At 41.3% G+C, this 26,954-nt stretch overlaps 1 long non-coding RNA gene across 1 annotated transcript in view; it reads left to right on the plus strand.

The window, feature by feature from the left end:
- LOC121927747 overlaps positions 1 to 26,517 on the plus strand; it is a 72,734-nt gene extending 46,217 nt beyond the window's left edge. Inside the window, exons 2-3 of the long non-coding RNA XR_006103324.1 lie at positions 26,303 to 26,359; positions 26,454 to 26,517. This is a non-coding gene — a long non-coding RNA (uncharacterized LOC121927747). The remainder of the gene's footprint in view (positions 1 to 26,302; positions 26,360 to 26,453) is intronic.
- Positions 26,518 to 26,954: the final 437 nt, after the last annotated feature.

Consider the following 26,954-nt stretch of genomic DNA (forward strand, 5'->3'; position numbering starts at 1 on the left):
TATTATTATTATTATTATTATTATTATTATTATTATTATTATTATTATTATTATTATTATTATTCTGTAGGCAATTGTTATGAAAGTGAAACAGAGCTGAAGTGGCCCTAGTAGAAATCTCACATAATTTCAAAAGAACAGGAGAAGTGTTCACATCAGAAATAGAGTGTTCACTGTTTTGGTGGCTGAAAATTGTTTACTTTTACATATCCTCCTCCCTCATGTCAGTTTAGGAGTCCCCCCCCCAAAAAAAGGCAGATGTCTAGATGTTTCCCAAAGTTAAAAAAATATGCAGAATGTCAGAAGGACATGTGCAGGTGCTAGGGACTTTGATGAAGAACAGATAGAATGTTTTGTTTTCTGTTCTGCTGGCTCCACAAAAAGTGCAATAACACAGGAGCCGATGTTGGGTGTGGAGCGTGTAGTGGCAAATATAGAAATACTGTATGGAATCATGTCATTTCTCTCTCTGTGTGCATCTACATTCTAGAAATTAGCTCCATCCTATGGAATCCTGATAATTATAGTTTTACAAGGCCTTTAGCCTCCTCTGCTAGAGATTACTGGTGCCTCACACAACTACAGATCCCAAAATTCTGTAGGATGGAGCCATGGCAGCTACATTGGTGTCAAACTACATTATTTCTACAGTGCTGATGAACCCTCTGTGTGGGGAGCATTGTCTCATCTTGCTATTGTAGAATGAACATCTTCTGTTGGACAGAAGGATTTGGATGTTCAGCTTTCTTCAAAATATATCGGTGCTGCTCCCACAACACAGACTCCATCAAAATGGTTTTGATGTTTCTTTGTTTGGGAGAAGGAACTAGCATTAATGGCTGAACATTGCTCTGTGTAATACACTACTTCAAGCACAGAGCTGGACAGCTCGGGTAAATGTGATCAGAAGCTACAGCTGACAGTCACAAAACAATCCCACATCCTCTCTGATATCTGTCTTACCCTGATATTTTATTTATATGGACAACTTGGGGGAATTTTGCCTTAGTTTTTAGAGATCACACTGTTTGTGTTTTCTTGTCCCTCTGAATCTAGTTTGCTGACAAATCATCCAGTGTTCAGATTTGGACTGTGTGTTTCCAAATATCTCCTGAATCTATCCAAGTTAACCCAATTCATTTTCCTGCTAGCTCCAAAACTTCTTTTCTTCCATCACCCCAGCTTCTTTTCATTTAAAAGTATTTTTCCCTTTCATAGTTGGTTTGTGAAAGAAAGAAAACGTTGTAAGAGTGAAGATGTCTGAAGGTGAAAGAGTCAATGAAGCTGTCCTCTACTTCCCTCAATTCATGGCTGCAATTTTCCACAGCTGCATTTTATTTATTAAGGAGAAGAAAGCTGTCAATACATTGTTTGATCTTCTTCTCATGTAGTTTCTAACATGTAGGCGCGTTACAGACCGCCCAAAAGTGGGTGGTCATTAGCTGCGCCGAGAAGCCCCAGCGGCCAGGCCACAAGGCTTCCCGGTGCAGCTAAAAAGAAGCGCCAAAATGGCGCTTCTTTTTGGCACCCGAAAGTGGCGGCATAACTTCCGCCACGCGATGTCCAGACAATGTGCATCCAAGACGTAAAGATGGTGGCACCCGTGTGGACGAGCACTGCCATTTACTACACGCTCCATGCATACTAGGGACGGGGCCAGTTAGGAAGGTAAGACCCTTCCTAACCCTAGCATGCCCCTTCCTAACCCTAGTATGCGCAGAGCGCGTACTAAATGGCGGTTTGTAACGTGCCTTAGTTTGGCCCTAAGAGGACTGAGAAAGACATATTCGGCAATTCCAAATAGAAATCTGTAGGCTTCCTGTGGTTCCTGTGTTTTAGATGATATCCTGATGAAGTTCAATTGATTTGAAAAGATAAGGTTTTTTTAAGTGTGAAGATTTACTGGGAGTAATTAATATAGCAAAATGACTTTGTTTCTGTAAATTACTCAAGCAACAATAATAACAGCAAAAGATGTCAAAGTTATGGATTAAGCTATATGTTTTCTGTTGTTAACTGTCCTAGAGTCAACCCTGACTCATGGAGATATCGAAGATCCCATTCTGAAGTGCTCTGCTCTGCTCCTAAAAATTGAGGCCAGTGACGTCCCTAATTGAGTTTGTCCCTCTGGCATGCTGTCTTTCTCCCTTTCTGCTGCCTTCTACTTTCCCTAGCATTATTGTCTTTTCTAGTGAGTTATGCCTTCTCATGATGTGCCCAAAGTACAACATACTTAGTTTCATCATTTTGGCTTCAAGGCAAATTTCTGGCTTGATCTGTTCCAGGACCCATTTGTTTGTAATTTTTGGCCATCCATGGTATCCTCAGCACACTTCTCCAACACCACATCTCAAATGAGCTTGTTTGCAAGAATGTCATGGGAAACCTTGTCAAAGGCTTTACTGAAATCAAGATATACTATATCCACAGCATTCCCTTCATCTACCAAGCTGGTAATTTTATCAAAGAAAGAGATCAGATTTGTCTGGCATGACTTGTTTCTCTGAAACCCATGTTGACTTTTTGTGATTATGGCATTGCCTTCTAGATGTTCACAGACTCTCTGTTTAAATATCTGCTCCAGAATCTTTCCTAGTACTGATGTCAGACTAACTGGACGATAATTGTTGGGATCCTCTTTTTTCCCCTTTTTGAAGATGGGGACAATGTTTGCCCTCCTCCAGTCTGCTGGGATATCTCCTGTTTTCCAGGAGTTTTCAAAGATTATTGCCAATGGCTCCGATATTACATTTGCCAGTTCTTTTAATACCCTTGGATGGAGTTCATCTGGTCCCGGAGACTTAAATTCATTTAGATTAATAAGGTGTTCCTCTACTATCTCTTTACTTATTCTGTACTGAAATGCCCCTATCCTGTCCTCTGCTCCATTATCCTCAGGTTGAGCACCCTTTGCCTTTTCTGAGAAGACTGAGGCAAAGAAGGTGTTGAGGAATTATGCCTTTTCTCTGTCCCCTGTTAGCATTTTGCCATCTTCTCCACGCAGTGGCCCTACCATTTCCTTCTTCTTCCTTTTCCTGCGGACATATCCAAAAAATCCCTTTTTATTCTTTTTAACCTCTCTAGCAAGCCTGAGCTCATTCTGTGCTTTAGCTTTTCTGACTTTACCCCTACAAATGCCTGCTATTTCTTTGAATTCCTTTTTTGTGATTTCCCCCTTTTTCCATTTCTTATACATGTTCCGTTTCAAACTCAGCTCAGTTGAAAGTTCCTTAGTCATCCATCCTGGTTTCTTGAGACACCTCCAATTTTTTTTTCTCACTGGAACTGTTTGAAATTGTGCCTTCAGTATCTCTCTTCTGAGAAACTCCCATCCGTCCTGAACTCCCTTCCCTTTTAGTATTTCTGACCACGGGATCTCCCTCAATACTTCTCTAAGTTCACTGAAATCCGCTCTCCTAAAGTCTAGAATGCGTGTTTGACTATGCCTGGCTTCTCCTTTCCATTGTATAACAAACTCCAGGAGAACATGGTCACTTCCACCTAAGGATCCCACCACTTGCACCCCATTAACCAAGTCATCCTTGTTGCTTAGGATCAAATCCAAAATAGCTGACCCCCTTGTTGCCTCCTCCACCTTTTGGAACATGAAATAGTCTTCCAGGCAAGTGGGGAATGTGCAAGATCTTGAGGATTTTGCTGAGTTTGACTTCCAGCAAATATCAGGATAGCTGAAGTCGCCCATCACTACTACATCTCTCCTTTCTGAGTGTGTGGTCATCTGTTCTAGAAAGATATCATCCAATTCCTCAGTCTGACTTGGGGGTCTGTAGTAGACTCCCACCGTAACATCCTTGTTGTTTCCCTCCCCTTTAATTTTTGTCCAGATGCTCTCTACCTGGCTTCCAGGATTGATGTCCTGGATCTCTTCACTGGTGTAAATATCTCTGACATATAGTGCTATTCCTCCTCCTTTCCTGTTTGGCCTATTTCTCTTAAAAAGGTTATACCCCTCTATTACGACATTCCAATTATGAGACTCATCCCACCAGGTTTCAGTGATGCCTATTATATCATATTTGCTTTGTTGTACTAGGAGTTCAAATTCATCTTGCTTATTTCCCATGCTCTGTACATTAGTGTAGAGACATCGCAGACCACGGATCCCATTTACTTGCTGCTTGTGCAAGATTTTTTGCCTCTCACTGTTGGGTCCTTGCACTTTTTTTCTTGTTTCCTCTATGTCTGTTTAAGTATTTTCCCCAGCCCTTTCGCCTTCCTTAATATTGTCTCCCTTCCCCACAGAACTCAGTTTAAAGCCCTCCTGATCAAGTTCTTGAGACTGTTGGCAAAAACATTTCTTCCAACTGGCGTGAGATGCAACCCGTCCGTTGCAAGAAGTCCCTCCTCATGGAACCACAGCCCATCATCAAAGAATCCAAATCATTCTCGGCGGCACCATCTGTGAAGCCAGTTGTTCACATCTGCTATTTTCCTCTCCCTTCCTGAACTGTGCCCTTCAACTGGCAGAAGAAACGAGATGACAACCTGTAAATCCATTCCTTTCAGCTTTCTACCAAGCGCCTCGTAATCCCTTTTGATGTTCTGCAGGCTGTGTCTTGCAGTATCATTGGTTCCCACGTGAACCAAAAGGAAGGGGTATTGGTCAGTAGGCTTGACCAGTCTTGTCAGCCTCTCTGTCACATCACGGATCTTTGCCCCTGGAAGACAACACACCTCTTGAGACATCTTATCAGGCCTACAAATCACTGCTTCTGTACCCCTCAGCAAGGAGTCCCCCCTCTAAGACCACACACCTCCTACGAGGTTTAGCAGCGGCTGTTCCCTTGGGTGGGACTCTCAGGCTTGCCTGCTCTGTCCCTGAAGTTTGTCCATGCTGCTCTTCTTCATCCTCCTTGATAAGGGAAAGAGGTTCGAATAGATTCTCTAGTTGCAAGCTTCCCGAACAATCCCTTCTTGGCCTACTTCTCTGTGCAACATTCCTCCAACTGTCTGCCTCCTGCGTATGTGAAGTGACCTCCTCAGCTCCAGCATCCTCCTCTGCATGGTATTTGTCCAGGATTGTTAGTTCTGTTGTGTCCAGGAAATCTTCCTGCTCCCTAATATGCTGAAGTGTAGCTACTCTGGACTCCAACTGCTGCACTTTCTCCTCCAAGAGGGCTACCAACTTGCACTTGGGGCATGTGAAGTTCTCCACTTCTTTAGGCAAGAAGACAAACATCCCACAAGTGTTGCAGGTGACTGCCGTGGTTCCGTCAGTGTCCATACTGAAAAGTCTTAGGAAATTACTGGAACAGGACTGTGGGCTTCTCCTGAAAAAAAAAAAGAATCCTCCAGAAAAGACCAACCTTTAAGCTCCTGATCTTTCAACAATTTGTGGCAGTGAGCTCAATCAACTCTGCCTGTGCTGTAGATTTCCTTGGATGAAAATAAATGAAATAAAAATAGAATTAAAATTCCTGGGAGAAGTAATATAGAGCTAGTCTGCTAGCTCCGCCCCTTAGTGACTCACAAATGTGACTCACTGAAGATGTGACTACAAGCACACTCTTCCTAGAGTTTTTTAAAAAATTAAACAGTCACCACTTACAATGGCTGCCCAGCTACCTCTCTCCTCCTCTTCTCTGTAGCAGGAACTGCTCTGATATACCATGTGGTAGATCTGTGCTAGAGAAATAAAAAAAGTTACGAGATTAGATAATCTTAGATTCTCCCCCTAAATTTTTCTGTTAAACATGATTGAAGAACCCATTGAGAAAGAATTTAGTAAATTATTGTTCTATATGTTATTAGCGGCAAGAATGATCTACGTCAAGAACTGGAAAATCAAGGAGATACCAATGATGGAGGACTGGACATTTAAACTGTTGGATCTGTTAGAAATGGACAAATGGATTGTACTATACCTTCAAAAAAGTGGGGGTAAATAAGTACTTTAGGAACAGAATTAGATTAAAGATAAAGAAAGTGAATGAAAGGATGTAGTGAACTCTAGTGATGATTTGTGTAGTAAAAGTGATGCTTATGTATTAACTATGAATTTAGGGAGGAGATTGCATAAAAATGGAAGGGTGAATTAGTTTGGTTTAACTTCATTATTAGATAATAAAAAAATGATTAAATCTCAAACCCAGGCATGCAATTGGGAGGTAATGTGTGAGGGATGTTTGGATTTTTTTTTCTTTCTTTCTCCTCCTCTTTCTACTATGTATCTTTTTTCTCTCTTTTTTATTTTCTTTTTTCTTCTTCCCCTTTCCCCTTTTTTCTTTTGTGCCTTATGTATGTGCTATGTCTATGTTATGTTTGAATAGTTTGATTGTATATATGTACTTCAATAAAAATCGTTTTAAAAAAAGACATGGGAGTGCCAACACATCTGACACATGCTTTTCAACTGTGTGTGTGTGTGTGTGTGTGTGTGTGTGTGTTTTTCATCTCTATTGACAGAATTGTTTCCTTTGAATGTGCTCTCCAAATCCTGTTCTGTACAGAACAGGGCTCTATCCCACACTGCTGTTGTTGCAAGGAACACAGTATTTCTTCTATCTTTTCCTGGTTATATAAACCTCTGTCTCCCCTAGCTGCATGTTTATTTCCTTCTCCCCAGCCAATGTCTCCCTTCCACCCATGCTGTTATCTTCTTTGAAAAGTGGTGCAATAGAAAAATAAAGGCCCATCCCTCTGAACCTTTCTGGCTCTTAACAATTGTTATGGCTCTGAGTCAGGAACTTGAAACACTGATAAATGTCAGGAACATTGGGAAATATAGAATGACTTCTTTCCTCACTCAGATTAAAATCCAAACTGGTGAAGAAATTGCAGGTCCATCATGTTCATGTCATATTTCAGATGAACATCATGAGCTGCAGAAATGCTTCTTCCATAGCCTGGTAATATGAATCTTGACAACATTGCTACTACAAATGCAGCCTGAACTATTATGTAATTTTCTTGTTCATGCACATCAAAATTTGAAGGGTGGCATTTTTTAAGAGGCTAGCTGTCTGAATTGGAATTGCTACCTGTCAGCATCTGCAACCTAGGCTACAATCTTCTGTTTCCTAGCATAATAAATTGGGCAATGGATGTTTGTGATCCACTGATGAAAAATTAGAAGAACTGTCTCATTGGTGTCTGTTTCTCTGGTCCAAGGGTGGTGGAAGAATCTGTCATAATCTGTTTTTTTAAATTTATAGGTGAATCACTCTTCCCAGCAGAATGGAAAAAAAGCAAACTATATTGAGTGAGTCCATTAGCTGAGCATTTTCTACAAGAACAGGCTGTGTCTACCATTTTTTCTGCTAGGAATCTTTCTCACCCCCAATGATGGGGAATACACCTGATAGATTTATGCTTGCAAAGCACTGGGCTATGTGTGTTCACCAAATAAATTGGTCATGGAAGCCACAGTCATGGGAAAACAGTCCAGAGAGTGATCAAATTTACATCTTCACTAGTGGTTTCTTCTTGATTCCCAGAAAGGAGAATGACATCCATATTCCTAGCTATTGGGCAGTATTCAGATCAGGCTACACAGGAGTTACAACAACATAAATCCATGACTCTGCAAGGATGAATAATTACAGTAGTTTGTCCCCACTGGGATTTTAAAAAACTTTCCTGGTATTCTCCCCATATTTGAAACTGTGCAAAATTCTTGCTAGTCTGTTATTCTTTCTGAGTTTCCTGTTAGAAAACCTATTTTTGACCTTGGAATGAATAATTATGAATATTAATTTCATTCCCATGTAGAATATACTGAACAAAACATAGGGACATAGCTGAAAAGGGAAAGCTTGACAGATAATATGTAAGTGAACTCATCTGTAAATTTTTATTCCCTCCTATCAATCCGGTAATGCACAAATACTTGCACAGGTGAACTCTTCTATACTGCCCCATACATAGTTGCATATAGGAGACTTTCTGCTTCACATGTATTTTTTTCGTTGTTCTCCTCTTTTGGGACTTTGCCCATGAGCCCATTTGATGAATGTTATTAGAGAATGACAGCCTGATCACCATGCGCATACATGCATGCATGGAATTATGCCCACCCATGGCAAAATTGATATAAAGGTCATTGTTAGCTTCCTTCACCTTCTCTAGCTTTTTCCCCTCATTGTCACTGGTTTCGTAATACTTATTTTCCTTATAGCATAGCTGGACCATTATGTCGTGCTTAGTCACAAATAAATTGAATCACACAGACAAACCACATGATTTGGTTCTCTTTTGTGATTGCTCACAAGGACTTTATGAGTTTCTGATATTTGCCAAGACCAGTTGACAAAAATGAGATCTGTCATTAAATCCTAGCATTAAGGAATATATTCTGATTTCTTTGTGCATGAAAAGAACTCAGGGAAACAAAAGCTGTTCTCCTGTCCATGGGTGTGAATAACTCTTATCGACATTAATGTGATGGGTTTTCAGTAGTGCTGAGCAAAGCTTGAGGGTTAAGGTTCATTCACCCTGAGTAATAGTAGAGATGAGGAGAATATGAAGAAAGGCAATCTGTGAAACTTTTCAAAGTTTCTCTTGACTTTATGTTAGCAGACTTTTATTGTATCACATAGAATCCTGAGGAATTCTTTTTTTTTTTTTTTTTTGGTACTGTTAGGTGGATTCAGGGACCCACAAACAGTGACAGCATCTCCTTGGAATTTGTGGAGATTATTAGCTCAAAAGGCCTACAAGAGGTGGCTAATGTAAGGGGAACCATCCATTTATGTATACCGGTACTAACTGCAGAGAGAAACATGTTTCAATAATCAGAGAGCTTTATTTAGAAATCTGTGAAGATGCATGCAAATACACAAATTGAATGCAACTTCAAGAACCATACAAGGCTAACAGAAAGAAAATTGTCAAAAGCCCAGTACAGACTGACGCAAAGTGCCAGCCTGGGGCTGATTTTAGGTTTCAGGAGAGTGAAACGTCCACATGCTCCCAAGCCCTACCACGCCATATTGGCTCATCCCCATCCACATGGGGGCCACCATGATGATGTATGTGTGGCGCAGCAACCAAACGGCACCACGCCATGTGGACATCATCAGCGCACACGAGGGCACCGATGGCGCCACATGTGTGCCCTAAGAAGAACCCACCGGGAGGGGTTCTTTTTAGGGCTCCCAGAGGCCATGCAATTTGGTTGCTCCAGCCTCTGTTGGGGACAAAAAGGGGTGGCGTCTCGCCATCCCCTTTTCCCCATCTGTATCCCTCCAAAGTTTGGATAGTGAGAAATCAGGAATTAGAGGGAGTGATAATTACCAGCTCTGAAAAGGGGGTTTTATGGAAGATGGAGAATGGCTCTGACAGAGTTTGAGGGCTACACTGTGAGTGAGAGAGACCCTCTGTGCACACAGGGTCTATGGGAAATCTGTGAGCAACTGAGACACAAACTGTGTGCAAGGAGGCAATGTCTCAGACCAATATTTATATCAGATTTCATAGCCTCGAGGGTAACAAATACCTGATGGGTTTCTCATGGAATTGACAAAAGGACTCTGGAATGATAGATGGCTTTAACGCCAGAGTGAAGGGATATCATATTGAGGAGGGAGCAAGCTTGTTTTCTGCTGCTCCAGAGACTAGGACCCGGAGCAATGGATGCAAGCTACAGGAGAAGAGATTCCACCTCAACATTAGGAGGAACTTCCTGACAGTAAGGGCTGTTCGACAGTGGAACAAACTCCCTCGGAGTGTAGTGGAGTCTCCTTCCTTAGAGGCCTTTAAACAGAAGCTGAATGGACATCTGTCAGGAATGCTTTGATTTAGATTTCCTGCATGACAGGGGGGTTGGACTGGATGGCCCTTGCAGTCTCTTCCAACTCTATGATTCTATGATTGGATTTGAGACAACCCCTGGATAGTCACATATGAAGGGTGAATAGGGGCACAGCCTGGGATGAGATGGAGAAATAGTATTTAACTGCTTTGTGATAGAATTCAGTCTCTATTTCAAGAGGCTATGTGGAAAGCCCAGGGAAGGATGGAATGACCAGCAAACCCATTCTGCATTTATTGTGCTATTTTCTAGGTCTCTCACATGTTTCCACATAAAACCTCCTATTGTTCTAAAGGTCATTGTGCCTGCTTAATACATGCCTGGTGCTAGATAACAAAAATGAAAATATGAAAACCACATATTCAGTGAAAAAGTTGTAGGGCATGCTAACATTACCCCCTCATTCACCACTACCCAGCCTGTTAGCCACAGGGGAGGATTTTGCAGAATGCAAATTTTGCAGAAAGTTAGTTTTCTGGATTACAACTCCCAGAAAGAAGAAAAAGATTTTTAAAAAGAAGCAATAAATGGAACAAAAGTACATTGATCAGTACCGTAACAATGGCAGTGTTTACAGAGGTGAATATTTGTTTCATTAATTCTGTTTACAGTGTCTTGGGCACTTTACAGACTGCCCAAAAGGGCGGTCTGCCAGTGCCACTGTTTGCTGCACAAAGGAGCCGCAGTGTACAAACCGCGCGACTCCTCCGTGCAGCAAAAAGAAGCCACAAAAAGCGGCTTCTTTTTGCGGTGCCATTATGATGCCGCAAAGCGACGTTGACGCACTTGTGACGTGATAATGGCACCGAGACATGTTGACGCTAAGCATCCGCTACATCAAAATGGCGGCACCCATGTAGAATGGGCGCTGCCATTTTGTACGTGCTCGGCACATACTAGGGTTAGGGGTGTCTGGAAAGGACACCCTTTCCTAACCCTAGTACATGCCGAGCACATACTTTTTGGCAGTGTGGAACCTGCCATACTTTCAAAGCAAATACCAAAACTTGGCTGAAGTTTGTTTCAAGTGCTAGATAATGTGTTCACTATCCAATACACAATGCAGGATGTAGGATGAGGGATATCTATGCAAAATGATGTCCCAAGGTACTATTGACATAAAGCTGAATATCTCTGGATAAATTTACTTAATTTGTAATATTAGGTCAGAGTGATACATACAAGTTTGGGAGGGGAAAGGAGACTGTACTGAAAAATGCAAGAAATATCTACAAACTTTTCTGTGAGTGCTGCTGTATGTAACAAGAAGCAGGAACATAAATACATTTTTGGAGCAGCTTGACGTTTAGCCATAAGAACTTTACAGGCTGATTGGAAATGGGAAGCAAACAGGTCTACATAATGACAATTTTATCTCTACCCTGAATTTGAAGGAAATGATTACCTACAAATGTGATAACCACTTGGAAAATTGCTTATGAAAAGGAACTGATTCTTTTCGAAGGAGGCTGAGAACAAGAGATCTACTCATTTCTATCATTATGTACAATAGAAGCAGGGAGAGCTATTGGTTTCCCAGCAAAACCAGAAGTAACTATAAAACAATGTAGTAGAATTTAAAGACATAGCTATGATAGTCTGGAAAATCAATACAGAAATTGATCTAGTAGCACCTTTGAGATTATGGGGCAAAACAGGCAGCCACTTTACACTGGCTTGGGGATGGTGTCAGAGTGTGGAGTTTAGATGCTGTCCACTCTGATGCCACTCCCAAGCTAGTATCACGCTGCCCACATGCCCACATGGTGGACAGCTTTGCAGTACTCCAGTGGCATGGCATTTATACACTGCACACCTCAGGAGCTCTGCAAAGCTATGGCGGTGTGGGAAAAGCTGGCTTTTCACCGGCTTAAAAGGGAGTGGTATTTTGCCACTTCTTTTTGTGCTGGCAAAAAGCCAGGTTGGGGGCATGGCATGTGGTTGTTGTGGCCCCAACCCAGCATTCAAAGGTCCTAATTGAGTTGGTAGCATCAGCTTTCATAGACTTGATTCTACTTCCCCATGCATCTTTCTTTCTCCCCCCCCCCCCCCCTTCTCTATTGATTTAACCAACTAATTGCTTTTGCTTTTTGAATAATGACTATGCAATTACTCTTTCTGTTTCTGTAACAGACTTACATGTTTGATAATTTTAAATTCTGTCTAGGGTTTGGTACAATTTGCCAAGCCTTCTCTTTACATTTTCCCTATCCAGGTGCCTGAAAAACAGGTGTAGGCCTTCTTGACCTTTGATTAAACATCATTAGGTTATACAGATATGTGTTTCTACCTGTGCACATAGAGACACATGCAACAATAAAGGATAAATTTGTTCCAGTAGTGCCTCTTCTGAACTTATAATTACAAGATATCTCAGGTAGATGTGATGGCCAAAAGTGCCTGGCATCAGCTTTGGCTGATATGCCAACTGCGTCCCTACCTGGACTGAAAGGACCTTGAAACAGTGGTACTTGCACTGGTAATCTCTCGTCTTCATTTCTGCAACATGCTCTACATGGGGCTACCTTTGTACCAAGTTTGGAAGCTTCAATTGGTTCAAAATGCAGCTGCTAGATTGGTCACTGGAACACCCAGATCTAACACCTATATTAAAATCCCTTCACTGGTTGCCAATCAGCTTCCGGGCACAGTACAAAGTGTTGGTTATAAGCTGTAAAGCCTTATATGGCTTGGGCCCGAGTTACTTGAGGGAACACCTCTCCCTACATAATCCGCCCCGCACTCTCAGAACATCCAGGAAGAATCTTTTGGATTATCCAAATATCAGATTATTGTCAACTTCTCACAAAGCATTTACTGTCATGGCCCCTAAACTGTGTAATGCTTTACCGGTAGAGATCCGTCTGATTACTACTCTAGAAGCTTTTAAGAAAGCGATTAAAACAGACCTTTTCCAGTGGACTTATCACCCTGATCTTTTATAAAAATGAAGGGGCATCCCACTCTGAGTAAGTGAATAATATGGCGATATATGGATTTTAACGTGCTGCCTTGATTTTAAGATGTATTTTATATGTGGAAATTGGTGTTCTGTTTTTATTATTGTAAGCCCGCCTCGATTCGTAGGCAGAGGTGGGAAATATAAATAAACCTTTATTATTATTATTATTATTATTATTATTATTAAAGACAAAAGGTAAAACATGAGTAAAACAGCTTCAGTTTCTAAAAGCATATCAAATGAAAGCTTTCATTTGTTGATGGAAGGACAGCAAGAAGGAAGCCATCCTAGCCTTCGTAGGGAGTTCCAAAGCCATAGAGTAACCACTGAAAAGGCCCTCATCTCTGTTCCCACCAAATGTGAGTGTAAATGTGGTGGGAGTAAGAGAAGGGCCTCCCACAAAGATATTGGAGTCCAGCAAGTCCCTCAGATAGGTTGGGCCCAAGCTATGAAGAGTTTTATAGGCATAACCAGAATTTTTGACATTCACTGTGTTCACATTTGCTCACCAAAATGTTGATTCCACCACACCTCTCAAGACTGGCAATAGAATAAAAATGTACACAAAAAACGTGCACAGACACATTCTGGTAATTCTTAAAATATATCCCTGCAACATAAACACAGATCTCTGTGCAGAAAGAAGAAAATCTTGGAATGTATAGTGGGCCCCAATGCATAGTATCTGATGGGGTTTGGTTCCAGGATCCCCTATGGATAACAAAATCAGTGGATGCTCAAATACCATTAAATACAATGGCATAGTATAAAATGGCAAAATAAAGATTTGCTTTTTGGAGTTTATATTTTTTGAATATTTTCAAACATATCTGGTTGAATCCATGGGTAAAAAGTCTTTGGCGGATTAACTATAATACAGAACTGGATGGGATACTTCATATCTTAATTTGAAGTATTAGACATATTTGGCTTCATTACAGGAATCCAGATATTCCCCACCTTCTCTGAATATGATTGACACCCATTTTTCTACTCACAGTTATGAGACCCTTTCCTCCTCCCAAACATGGAATGGAGACAGGAGATTGTCCTTGTATTTCTGCTATTTATTTTGATTTCCCCCCAAAGCACAGCTTGATTATGCTTGTTTCCCAGCTTCAAGCTCAGGAAGAGGGATAAGACTTGTTCATGTCATGCTGATCTTTGGAGGCAGTCAAAGCATTGCAGAAGCACAGCAGAGCTAAGAATGGAGAGGAATTTTGTTGATTTTGCACTTGAATCTAAACTTACTCAATTCACACTTCTTGAACCAATATTCTTTGTACTCTGTTATCCATGCTTTCCTGAGCTCTGTGATGCACTTCTCCCACCATAAAATGTGTAGAAAAATAATATATCAAGAGAAAGGTAGACACAAAAATGCATTAGGTAAAGGCAAAATTGTGTACAAAAATGTTTATACTCAGATAAATTTACACAAAAATGTGTATGTTATCAGACGTCAAGGCAGTTAAGAATCTACTGGAATATAAAAACACAGAAGTTGCATATATTTTCAAGCATAAATCATAAATATCTAAATGAATACATTGCATGTCTGCTAAGTACAATTAAAAAATACAAGCAAATAGTGGTAGATGACAAATTAAACATATTTGCTATTAAAACAATTTATGTATTTTTGGACAGATTTTATTTTCCTGAACAAAACCAATGGATTTTACAAATTAAAATACAAATTAATGATACTGTGAACACACAAATTAAAATAAATTTTAAAACATTACTAAATGATCAATACAATGACTTAAAAAGTTAAAGAAGGACAATCAAAAGATGCAGACCCCTCTCCTATTCAACACTTTGACCTATGAGGCTATACACTTGAATGTATGTGTGGATTTTCTGTTTTATGATTTCAACTCAGTGAAATACCTCTTTCTAACAGTTTTGTGAGCTGACCACATACGAGACCATCTTCACAGTATGAGCTTCTTAAAAGGATCACTTATCAGCACAACAGGCTTCTGAGAAATCAATAGGGTTTGTTGATCTTCTGCACTAGCAATTAAATAGTGCTTCCTCCTTGTAGCCAGCAAAGATCAGACTTTGACACTTGGAAGAGAGACCATTAAACTTTTCTAATTTACAGCAGCAGCAGCAGCAGTGGTTAAAATGAAATAAAACAACAAATGATGCTTCCTCTGTGGTTCTCTGCTCAACAATAATAGAAAAACCTCAGGGATGCAGCCAAAAGAAAAAGGAGAAGAATGGTTCTAAAATTAACCCACAGTTACTAACCTATTTGGTTCAGATGTAGGTGTTGGAGTTAGCTGTCTTTGCGTGTCTATACTCACTGGTAGTTAGAGTGTATGCCACTCTCTAGTTCAGGCACAGCATGTTTATGATAACTTCCTGTTTGTTTATTCACAACCACTTTCTTCCTATATCATGTAGCATTCCTTTGTTCTCTGGGGTCTCAGCTACTCTCACACGTCTCTTGCATACACACTCCCTGTTCTCAATGAAGCATGTGTGATAAGAACTCTCTCAGTGAGATATTCCAACTCTCTTGGGGCCATGTAGTACTCTTGCTTTCTCACTTTTCTCATGAAGATGAACCTGTGTTGATTATGCACAATTATTGTGTTGATGATTTGGGAGTAAAACTGCTTTATATACCTTATGAAGAAGACTACATTTGATTTCCTTCTCTGCTAGATATTGTGTGTCAGGTGGCGTGAGCTGTTCAAACTTCTCCCTAGCACATCAGAAGCTCTGCTTGAGGGATCCACTCATATCTCTCATTTTTCCCAATAGCAGGCAACACTGGTTTAATGTGTTAACTTATCATGCAATGCATCTTTCCTTTGAGGGTAAGATCCTCTGGGTATGTTCCATCCTGGTTGACTTCTCATAGGTGTACTGGAGGTGAGAGCAGTAAAGAAGGAGGCTATTAGTCTCTCACAGGTACATGTGGAAAAGACTAAAGGGTCAAGGAGTGGTTTTGGGGGTCTCTGTAGTCTATAGGAAGTCCATTTCTCCAGCTTCCTTGTTCACTGAAGTGCTAATCTAGAATGTTTGTACACTGTGCTGAGCAAAAGAACAAATTTGTTTATGAGATTTTGGGAAGTTTAATTCAAATGGGAAGTGAATTGAGATGGGAAGTTCAGGTGGAAAATTCCACTGGTGTATCCCTGCCAAGTACACTCTCCACTGAAGCTGATAAAAATGCCCTTGAATGTAGTGTTGAGCACCCCCACTTTGGGAGTTGGGAGATATCATAATTCTATAGAAGTTGAGGGAAAGGTTATTGTTCTTGAGATTTTGATCAGAGAAGGATTATCAGCTCCTTTATAAGATCTTATGTCCAGAATGACCCCAAAACACCAAGCTCTATTGTTAATGTTGTTGTGTTTTTATATTTTGTATCTCTTCACAAAACGAATGCCTTTGTGTGACTATGCACACATACAGCAAAAGCAATAAAGGACAGGCTGATTGATCACAAAGACACAAACAATCATATCTATTGTTCCTTTTACTTTGCCATGCAGCAGGACAACAGTTGCTGTAATCTTCAGTTTTGCTCATTTTACTGAACTGCAGAACAATGATCTCACCAGGATTGACATAGATTAGATCGATCGATCGATAGATAGATAGATATCTTGGTATTCTCACATTACCATGTAAGGACAAACACAGACAAAATGTCCACTCCCTACAACCTTTTGGGAACCAGTGTGGTGTATTGGTCTGAGCGTTAGACTAGGACTTTGTAGATCAGGGTTCGACTTCCCACTTGGCCATGGAAACCTACTAGGTGACTTTAGGCAACTCATACTCTTTCAACTCCAGAGGAAGGCAAAGGCAAATCCCTGCTGAAGAAGTCTTGCCAAGACAAATTCAACAAAAACTGCAACTTTCATGTGTAGGCATTTTTGTCAAGTGTAGCTCAGGATTCAAAATTGTCATGCTGACCATGGAAGTGGCCCAATTTGGTCAAAGTCTATTGTGAACACACTTTATTCATCCTCTCCCTAATAGGGTATTTGGTTTTCTCAGCTTCCCATGCCATTCTTCTTCAAGCTACTGTAGAGGTGTGTATGATACAAAGCCCTTTGGTACAAGCATCTGCTGTATATAACAATAGTCATTGTATCCCCCCCCCATACACACTTTATTAGTTTAAAATATGGAAATATTAAAAACTAGAAAGGGGGGAGGGCAGAGACAGGCACACTTGCTGCAATAATTATATGTGACCTAAAATATCCCAGTCCTCCCACAGATGCATCTCCACCAAAATAAATAAATAAATAAATAAATAAATAAATAAATAAATAAAATCTTGAGTCAAGAAAATGACTGCACCTTTAATACAAGAGATGGACAGTAGCCATTCCAGTAAACAACCCTGCATGTAAAGTGGTATCTTGCAACTAAATCCCTCTGATGTATCCCACAATATCCATCTTGGGAGTGAGTACAACAGCAGAACTAATGGCCACAACTTCAAAACAAATTGTTTTGGATGCTATGCTTCTCGTTACTTTCCATCATCTCCTCATGTTTAATGCCATCCAGCCTGACGAAAAATTCTGGAGAACATGAAAGTTCATATAATTCAGTGAGAGTTTGGCTAATCCGAATAAAGATATTACCCAATTCTGGTTATAGTTTTGATTTATGAAACACACATCTACTACTGTTTATCATTTGTAATTTCTAGAAATTAAAAGGAAAATGTCACAATGTCATGTTGCCCATTATCACGTTGGTTACTACATCCTGCGTTCATTGTTACTATTTACCCCATGGTACAAAGCTCTACAAACGGAGGCGGGCTGTACCCACCCCTTTCCCTGCCGATCGGGGCCTGAGCTGCCAGAACGGCAGCCGCTGAGGCCCCAATCCGCCGTTTTCAGGCTGCGGGGAAGCAGCAAACGCTGCTTCCCGCAGCCTGAAAAGGGTGTCCTTGGGGCTTCAAGCCCCAAGGACAACCCCGTGGCGGCGGGAGGGGGAGAAAGGGGCCGCTTGGCCCTTTCTCCTTGCTTCGCTGGGTGCAGCCGTCTGAAGGCTGCGCCAGCGAAGCAAAGCGGCGCCGCGACCAGGAAGGAGCTCCAAAACAGAGCCCTTCCTGTCTGCGGAAAGGGCGCACTAGGCCCCTGCCGCGGATTGAGAACGTCACGTCCGTGCGCCCTGTCTAGAGCGGCGCGGACGTGACGTCCGTCATGGCGGCGGCCATATGGAAGGGCCGCCGCCATGTTTAGTGCATAACGAGCATGCACTAGGGTTAGGGCGGTGCGGAAGCACCACCCTTTTGTAACCTTAGTGCGTGCTTGTCACGCACTAAAGTGCCAGTGTGTAACCGGCCAAAGACTGGAATGAAATAAGACCAAGATTATTGGAATTGCCTAAATCTGAGAACACACTATGGAAATCCTGTTTTGCAGCCAGATCTAGAAAGTAATGTGCAGCAAGTCATATTTTTGTTGCTGAAATGAGTAGAATTTGTATATAGAGGGTGGGAAAAGAAAAAGAAAAAGAAATGGGTAGATAAGAATTTCTTAAATAGTATTCACTAGCTGCTAATTAAATGAACATCTGGAAAACACTGATGGAATATACTATTGAGGACATAATTCAGTCTTTAGAGACATCTTAGAACCACAAATGGGTATAGCTTATACCATAGAATAGTCCTGTACTGGTCCATAGAGTGTAGATTAGATGAATTAAATGGACTGATTTTCATACAGTTCAGCCATGCAATTATGTTCATTAAATGTGTGTGTAATTGCATTCCTAATCTGAATGAACAATTCCCATGACTGTGCATCCCAATCAGGCAATTGCAAACATAAATAACAATTTGCATATTTCAGTTACCAATTTACATGCACAATTACTATAACTGCACATGCAAATAAGATGTGTAGCTTCACACTTGGAACTGCATTTGAACATCACCCTGAAGCCTATTTCCACCTCTAATATGGGTAAGGTGTTCTTTCCATTATTCATATGTTGTGCATAACACCTGATGAGGTTTCCCATCCTTACACCCAACTCATCAATCAACTGTTATCATGTTTCAAATGCAGGATATGTGTAATTTATAAAAGCAACACAAATCCTCCTTTATTTTCTAATGCTAGCAAACCTGCATTTAACACTATCTCCCATTAATGTCTCACAAGACAGGACAAGGAGGGAGAATCCAGTTTCATTTCAGGATCATTCTCAAATGTAAATATCCCAACATCAGGCTCATCTCTAAATGTTCCGTTATTTTCTTTCTTATCTTACCTCCTTATGCCTTCTCAGCTGTTTTGTTGGGAATTTATATGTTGACACTTGAAACCTGCAGAGCTGCCAAGAAAACAGAGAACTGGGAGACTTCAATTTACTTTCTTATATTCTTCACACTATATCCCACGGCTAACCAGAATAATCATTTTTGTGTACGATTCCTGTCACCCATTTCATCACCCCCCCCTTTTTTTTTTGGTCTGGCTGTTTCCCTCTCACTATCTACAATAACATACCAGATGTCTCTCAGTGCACATTTCTGCCTACTTCCTCAAGCCTGAATCCAATTGTTCATCTCAAATAGAATAGGTCCATTGACTCAATGGGAAATTTTGTAAGTATACACTTATGTAAGCTCCATTGATTCAATGGGTCTACTTGAGTTGGGGCTAACAATTGGATTTATGTTGGCCTCAGGCTGAACCACTTTACACCTGGAGGCAAGGAATTATCAACAGAGAGCAGAGCTTGGAAGAGTGGCCAAATTGACTACAGGATTCTGGAAACTGATTCCAAATGTTTCCAAGCTTTAGATTCTGGACCCTGAAAACAGGAGTTTAAACCTTGGAGACAGATTCATATACTCCAGAATGATTAGGCAGCAAATATCCTGTCTTATGAGCATATATTATGCACAGACTTGCCCAGCTAGATTTACCAGGAGTGAAAACTGGAGAGGACTCTAATGGTTTAATGATTCAAACAATATTTAATGGTTGTATAAAAGATGGAATTTCACCAGATGTTTCTTGACAAGCAACACTTGTTGAAATTACCGATTCGCCTAATCAATACAATATTAGCCTGTCACAGAATTTGGAAAAGTTACTTTTTTCAACTAATGCCTAGAATCCCTCAAACAATATGGTAATTAGGGTCCCAAAGGAGAGTCAGAGGACTCTTCCACACGGGGGGGGGGGGGGGGATCTATCTCAATTGCAAAAGAAAAGAAAGTGGAGCCAATTCGAAAATGAAAGCACCCATCTCAAATTTAAAGCAGTGCGAATGCAAAAGAAATTATCATATAAGCATGTACCTATTGTAGTCTAGAATTCTAATTAGCATCCCTGAACATGTGCAGTGAGGGCAGAATCAGATCTTTACCTTTATACACTTCTGACGGGGCTTGCTTCCAGTTCCCATTGTTTTGTCTTGTTTCACATTATTAATCAGGCTCAACGCAATCAGGCCCGGCCTCAATTAAGAAAAAGAGCCCTCCCTCCGGTCCATCTGCCTTGGTCCAGGCCTCAGAGGGAGAGAAGAATGCTGGACCTGATCCCTTCCCCCCTCACCATTCCCTTCTCCTTTTGTGTCGTGTCTTTTTAGATTGTAAGCCTGAGGGCAGGGAACCGTCTATTATCCTCTCTGTTGTAAGCCACCCAGATTCCCAGTGATTGGGCGGCATATAAATAAATCCTATTATTATTATTATTATTATTATTATTACCCTTTATCCCGCATTCTTTGAGCATTGGACTCTGACTCTAAAAAGCAGGGATCGAATCCCAGTGGGTGACCCAGCGCAAGTCACACTCACTCAGCCTCCTCAGACAATGGCAGTGGCAAACCCCACCTGCATACACCTGCTAAGAAAACCCTGTGACAGGGTCACCTTAGGGTCTCCCAAAGTTGGAAAGGACTTGAAACAAGAAACCCTGGCACCAAAGCCAGGAGGGTGGGAGAGGGGAGAAGGGCTCACCAACAGTAAGGGACACCCTGAAACTCAGCTCCTGAGGGACCCCTGGAACTCAAATTCAGCCAGGCTCCTCCTCCCACCCCGAAGGCTCAGCACCTCCAAATTTATCTCTCTCCGACGCTGGCAAGGGCTTCTTTTTCAAGCAGGAAAACCGGGCAGGGAAATCCCTGGTTCCGCCCCACTGGAATTCCTGTGACATATATGACCACATACGGTCTTGTCTTGTTTGGTATCCCTAGCAATGACATCAGAGGGTATCCCTGTCTCACAGCCCACTTGGCCTTTCATGTGCCTCTGGACAGAATGGAAGAGGGGGTAGGAGGAGGCATACTCAGCCTTCTGTACCTCCTCCCAAAAAAGGATTCCCCCACCCTCTGGCCAGCAAAGGAGTACAAAGGAAAGCCCCTTCACTCCCCGCCCTGCTCCCAGAGGGAGCAACCAGGGAACATAGGAGAGAGGATCTTGGGAACTGTAGTCTGATGCGAAGGCAATCCAAGGGCAAATTCAAATTGAATATACCTTTTGAGTGGAACAGTGGAACAGCATTTATACATTCAATGTTTCCCCGAATTTACCCATCCCTTGGATGCCCCCCCCCCCAATTCCATTTGAATTGACTTAGCATTGTCTTTGATTTCATGTTAACATCTCTCACTAAATAATGCTCAATCTCATGATTGCACCCAGGATGTCCCTGCATTAACCTTCAATTTTTTGTCCGTGTGATAATGTCCAGAGTGGTTTAATGGTTGGAGCATTGCATTACAACTTTGAAGACCAAGGTTTGAATCCCTGTTCAGCCATGGAAAGCTACTGGGTGACATTGGACAAGTCACATTCTCTCAGCCTCAGAGGAAGACAAAGGCCAACCCCTTCTGAACCAAAATTACCAAGGGAAACTCTGTGGTAGGTTCACCTTAGGGTCACCATATGTTGAAACAACTTGAAGGCACACAACAACTACAACATGGTTCCAAAAACACAAACACATACAATCCAATTGATTCAAGGGGTCTACTCTAGTCAAGACTAACAACAGAATTTAGACCATTATTACTGAGCAAATCAAAATGGAAGCTTTCTGTGTTCCCTGTGTGAGTGACACTAGTGTTGTGCACTCCTATATGTAATTGTGGGAGCCAGTCAAATATGTCAGCGCAACTGCTGGGGTCCAACAACCACTGTCAGCAACTCAAACGAGTCCTGGAGTTGAATCAGACCTTTGTAGCAGAGCTAGCAATTTTAGAAGCTGAAGCTCGGCCCCAAAAGCAGTTGAAATAACAGCAACTGGATGTCTTCCAGGAACTGAAGCAATGCAGGAACCTCCGGGGACACTCAGCAAAGCTATTCAAGACTTCTACTAATAAACCAACCGAGAAGCAAAGTCTTCCTAAGTGCTCTTTATTCACAGTGCTATAATACAAATACAGATCTCTAAAACTCCAAACCATACTAAACCAACTCCTACTACAAACCCACAAGCTATCCCTTGCAACCCCTGGGTTTATATAGACTCCAGACCATGTGGTCTCCCAAACCCAGTGAGTTCCTGTGTGTAACCATGTCATGTGTCCCCTGTGCAATCCAGCCACATGGTTTCATCATCCATGGCTACGTGCACCTAGACACTAAAGTGTCCTTGAGCCAATGAGCATCAGCTGTGCTGATCAACCTTGTCCTTCTGCTGAATGCTCATGGTCAAACACACACACATCAAGATTTCCCTGTGTGCTGTGTTTTAACCCTTCAAATCCCTGACAAAATAATCCCAACAGATGAATGAAAAACTAGCTTCTGCTCTTGCATTGATGATGTATGAAAGAGCTGATGAAACATTGCCAGAAGAAGTCTTTGGGATGGCACCATAGTTTAATGGTAGAATGGATGCCTTATATGAAGAAGGTCCACCCCTGGAATCTCCAAGTAGGACAGATATAGCTACTTTCTGAAACCTAGTAGAACTGCCATCAGTCTGCATTGACAATACTGGCCAGCTGGTATCTAAAAGTGATGGTAATCTAAAAGTGATGATAATCTGGGTCAATATAAAACAGCTTCCTATATTCCTAATATGCGACCTGGAAGAGTAATTAGGAAAACGATTTTGTTAATGGGTCTAGCTAAAGGAAGATGACAAGTCAAGAAACTATCTCCCAGGATACTAATGCAAGATACTAATAGCTTCTAGAGCCAGCACTACCATTAGGCAGAGGGAGGCAACTACATAGGAGGCAGATGCTGGGAGACTTTCCCATAGCTGTTCCTTCTGGGTTTTGCCAATATTTTTCACTTGGAGAGAAGAATATATCATGCATCCTGACTTTTTAGCCTGCTAGCCTCAAATGTAGTGAGGAACAGTAAAATCCACATGGAAATCCAGTTGGCTTCTGTATGAGGAAGGGAAAGAGTCACTATTTTGCTCTTTGCCTCAGAAACAATATTTTCTGAGCCATCAACTGTTGGATAAGATATTCAAGATCTGCTGGTTCTGATAGAGGCAAGAGTGGCAAACATTCAGAGGTTTCACCATGATATAGCTCCTTGTATTTCTGAGGTCCTATTATAAAGCAATGTAATCCAGTGAAGCTAGTCCAATTTATACTAATTATCTGGTTTCTCCAATATGGTAATGAAGATGAAGCATACTTACAGATTCTCTCATTAACATTTAAGGATCACATCCTTATTTAAACTTAGTCAGAAAGAAGGCCTTATTTTAAGGAGATTTTTATTGACGAAATGCATCAGTTTAAATTGAAATCATGTTTCCTTTTTCCAGCTCATTTCTCATTAATAATATTTTAAGATGACATTGTATATTGAATACTGCACAAAAGAATTTTAGACTTTTTTGAAATGGCTGTCAGTGTAGATATCCCTGGTCTCCAAGCTGGTAATATTTCCAACTTTTAAAGTTTCATTTCACTGCAAATAGTCTATTAAAAATGGAAGGACCCAAGAATGAAGGGGCAGGAAATTTTGCTTGGCAATTATGGGAGATAATTATATGCCTCCAGAAATCTGATATAGGGATGAGGGAAAGTGAAATAGGCTGCATTCTTTAGCCCCTGAAATGTGTCATAGTCATTGACATAGGGATCTGAGATGTGGAATTGTCACATATTCTGCCAAGATTATCAGGCCCTTTTTTGGTAGAGAGTAGCCCAAATGGAACAAATACATTCACTTTATGTCCATAGCCTGAAATATGATACATGCTTCTAATGTTATCTTTTTAAAAATTACAGTCATCTCCCCTTTCTTTCTCATTTTGTGTTCCATTTTCCCTCTTTCCTTCTCCAGTTTCCCCCACTCTGTCTCCATCCTTTCTACCTTCCAGAATCAGAATCTAAAACAAATGGGTATTTTGGATATACTGAGCTGTCCTCATTCCCTGTCCCCTCCTTAGCTGTCATCCATCATCGGACTGAAGGAGCAGTCAGGGAATGATGGGATAGGTCGCAGGGGTCACTGGAGCCAGCATCGGACTGAAGGATCAGTCAGGGGATGATGGGATAGGTTGCAGGGGGTCACTGGAACCAGGATTCGGATGCAGGAGCAGGCAGGTGATGATAGGATAGGTCGCAGAGGGTGTCAGGAAAAAGCCACATGGGATATATAGTCACAAGAAATATAATATGTATATGAATGTATTTGAAAGTAACATGACACAGCAAAAGTTATTGAATTGTCACACAGGTGTTGTAAGTAATGTAATTAGAAGGTCCTGAAAGCCAAGGACATATGAGGCAATGACAAAGTGAAAAGGTGCAAATTGATATCACCTGAGAGTCATTGAGTGGACAGTAATGTATGATGCAATGTGAGGTCTAGATTGAGCCAAGTATGGTATGTCAATCATAATGTATGTACACGCCCAGGAGGTGGCAACTGTATAATGAATAGAGAGACAAATGTCTATATAAGCAATAATGTATGGCAATACTTTTTGTGGGTATTGAGGAGTATAGTAGTGTAGGTATTGAGGAGTATAGTAGTGTGAGTTTTGTGAGTAGTGAATTGTTTTTGTGCATAGTGTATATATTAGAATAAAAGTAGATCTTTTATATAAGAAGACTACTGTGTTGACTGGTGTCTTGAGAGCTGAACAAGAACCAGCAGACTGCAGAGAAGAGTGGAAGACATCTTCAGCCAATTCTCAGAGCTACTGGTCAAACTGGTTGTTCTTCCGCTGACCAGGGTGGTGAGAGTGAAAGCCAGGAGAAGAGCTGCAACTCCCATCATCCCTAACAGAGGGTCACTGGGGCAAGGATTTGTACGCAGGGGCAGGCAGGGGATGATGGGATAGGTGGCAGGGTGGCAGAGAGGACGAGATGGCATGAAGGAGGAGGAGGGAGATGAAAGAGCATGACACAGGGGGCCACACCAGACCAATTCAAAGTGAAATCAAAGTGAGCTTGAAAGCGAATTCTGTGAATTCACTTTTTTCCCGATTGTACCAAAATGAGGGGTCACTTTGGAATCACTGCAGAAGGTCCACGGAAGGAGAGCCCATAGAAAGGAATCTCATCTGATAACACATTCACGTTATGATGTGAATTAGCATTGTGGACCCGCAGTCACCTGGATCTGAGTTCCAAAAATCCCCCAAAACCTCCGTGTGATAAACTCCATATTCTCTCAGCCTCAGAGGGAGGCAAGGCAAACACCCTCTGAACAAATCTCACCAAGAAACTTTCATGATAGATTCACCTTAAAGTCAACCATAAGTTGGAAACAACAACCACAATATTAAAAATTACTGTTACAGTCACACAATAGTTACAAACTGATTTCTCTTTCAAAGTCTTCCTTCGTTCCCTCCTTCTCCTCTTCCTCCTTTCTCTCTTTGTTAAAAACTGTGCTGCAAGATCATGAGCAGTAAGGAATGGCTTTGGTTTACCCACTTTATTAGGAGCAGGTAAAAAAACAATAAAAACAGAAGAAACCACTGACCTTTGTAAAACAAAGAAAATTATTTTTTTTCTCCTGTAGTCTTCCATAGTGTCAAGCGGACATAAAACATTCACTCCCATAAAGAAGAACTGAGAAAAGGAAGCCAAGACCAGGAATGATAATGCTGTGATTTACTGTACATAAACATACATAATCGCTTTCCTGATACAGTGTTTTTTTAGAAATAATTTTGGGAAAGTAAATATTTGGATTGTTTGTCTTCAACATTTTATTTATTATGCTCTCTCTCTCTCTACACACACACACATACAGAGAGAGAGAGAGAGAGAGAGAGAGAGAGAGAGAGATGAAAGCCAGTGTGGTATAATGGTTGGAGCATTGGAGTTTGACCCTGAAGGCTGAGGTTTGATTCCCAGCTTGACTCTGAAACCCACTGGCTGACCTTTGGCAAGTCATATGCTCTCAGCCTCAGGTGAAGGCAATGCAAAACCTCATTTGAACAAATCTTGCCAAGAAAACAACATGATAAGTTTGGTTTAGAGTCACCGTAAGTTGGAAATGACCTGAAGGCACAGAACAGTGTGTGTGTACTGTATTCCAAGATTCAGTTTTTAAAATTTCAAGTTTTCTAGGCAAAAAGGCTTTTTTAAAAAACCTACATTTTTTTCTTTTTTAGGGAGAAGTCTTCACAACTCTAAGAGCTTCCAGGAGCAGCAGTTCATCTTACAAACAGGTAGCAGCCCCAACAGCTTTCTTTAACATAAAATAAACAGTTTTTCAAAGCCAGAAGTAGTCATCAGGACACATATGGTTTTCTGTTTCGACAGGGAGCAGGGAATCTTAGCCAGTCTGTAGGAGAAGGAAATTCCTGCCTGGACTCCCTGTGTGTATGTAAGTGTCTTCAAGTCACCTGTGAACTTATTAATTTCATGGGGTTTTCTTAGGTAAGGAATACTCTGAGGTGATTTTTCCATTGCCTTCCTCTGAAATATACGGCCTGAACAATCAGGCCAAAATAAAGCTGCTTCGGGTCACTTTGGAGGTATGCTGTTTAAATGATGCCTGCATCCTAATAAGCTGGAAGCTGCACCAAAGCCATGCCCCAATCCTAAGGCACACCTCTTACAATGTGTGTGTCATTTAAACAGCAGCTTTATTTTGGCCTGTCTGTTCGGGCCCAAGGCATACAGTACCTGGTATTCACTGGCAGTGTCCCATCCAAGTATTAACCAGGGCTGACCTGCTTAGCATCCATGGTAATCTTACCATACTGACTTGCAGGGTGGGCAACTGTGTCAGGCCCAGGGGTCAATTTCTCCTTGAAACCC

This window comes from Sceloporus undulatus, chromosome 4, assembly GCF_019175285.1.
Source record: "Sceloporus undulatus isolate JIND9_A2432 ecotype Alabama chromosome 4, SceUnd_v1.1, whole genome shotgun sequence".
NCBI classification, from domain to species: Eukaryota; Metazoa; Chordata; class Lepidosauria; order Squamata; family Phrynosomatidae; genus Sceloporus; species Sceloporus undulatus.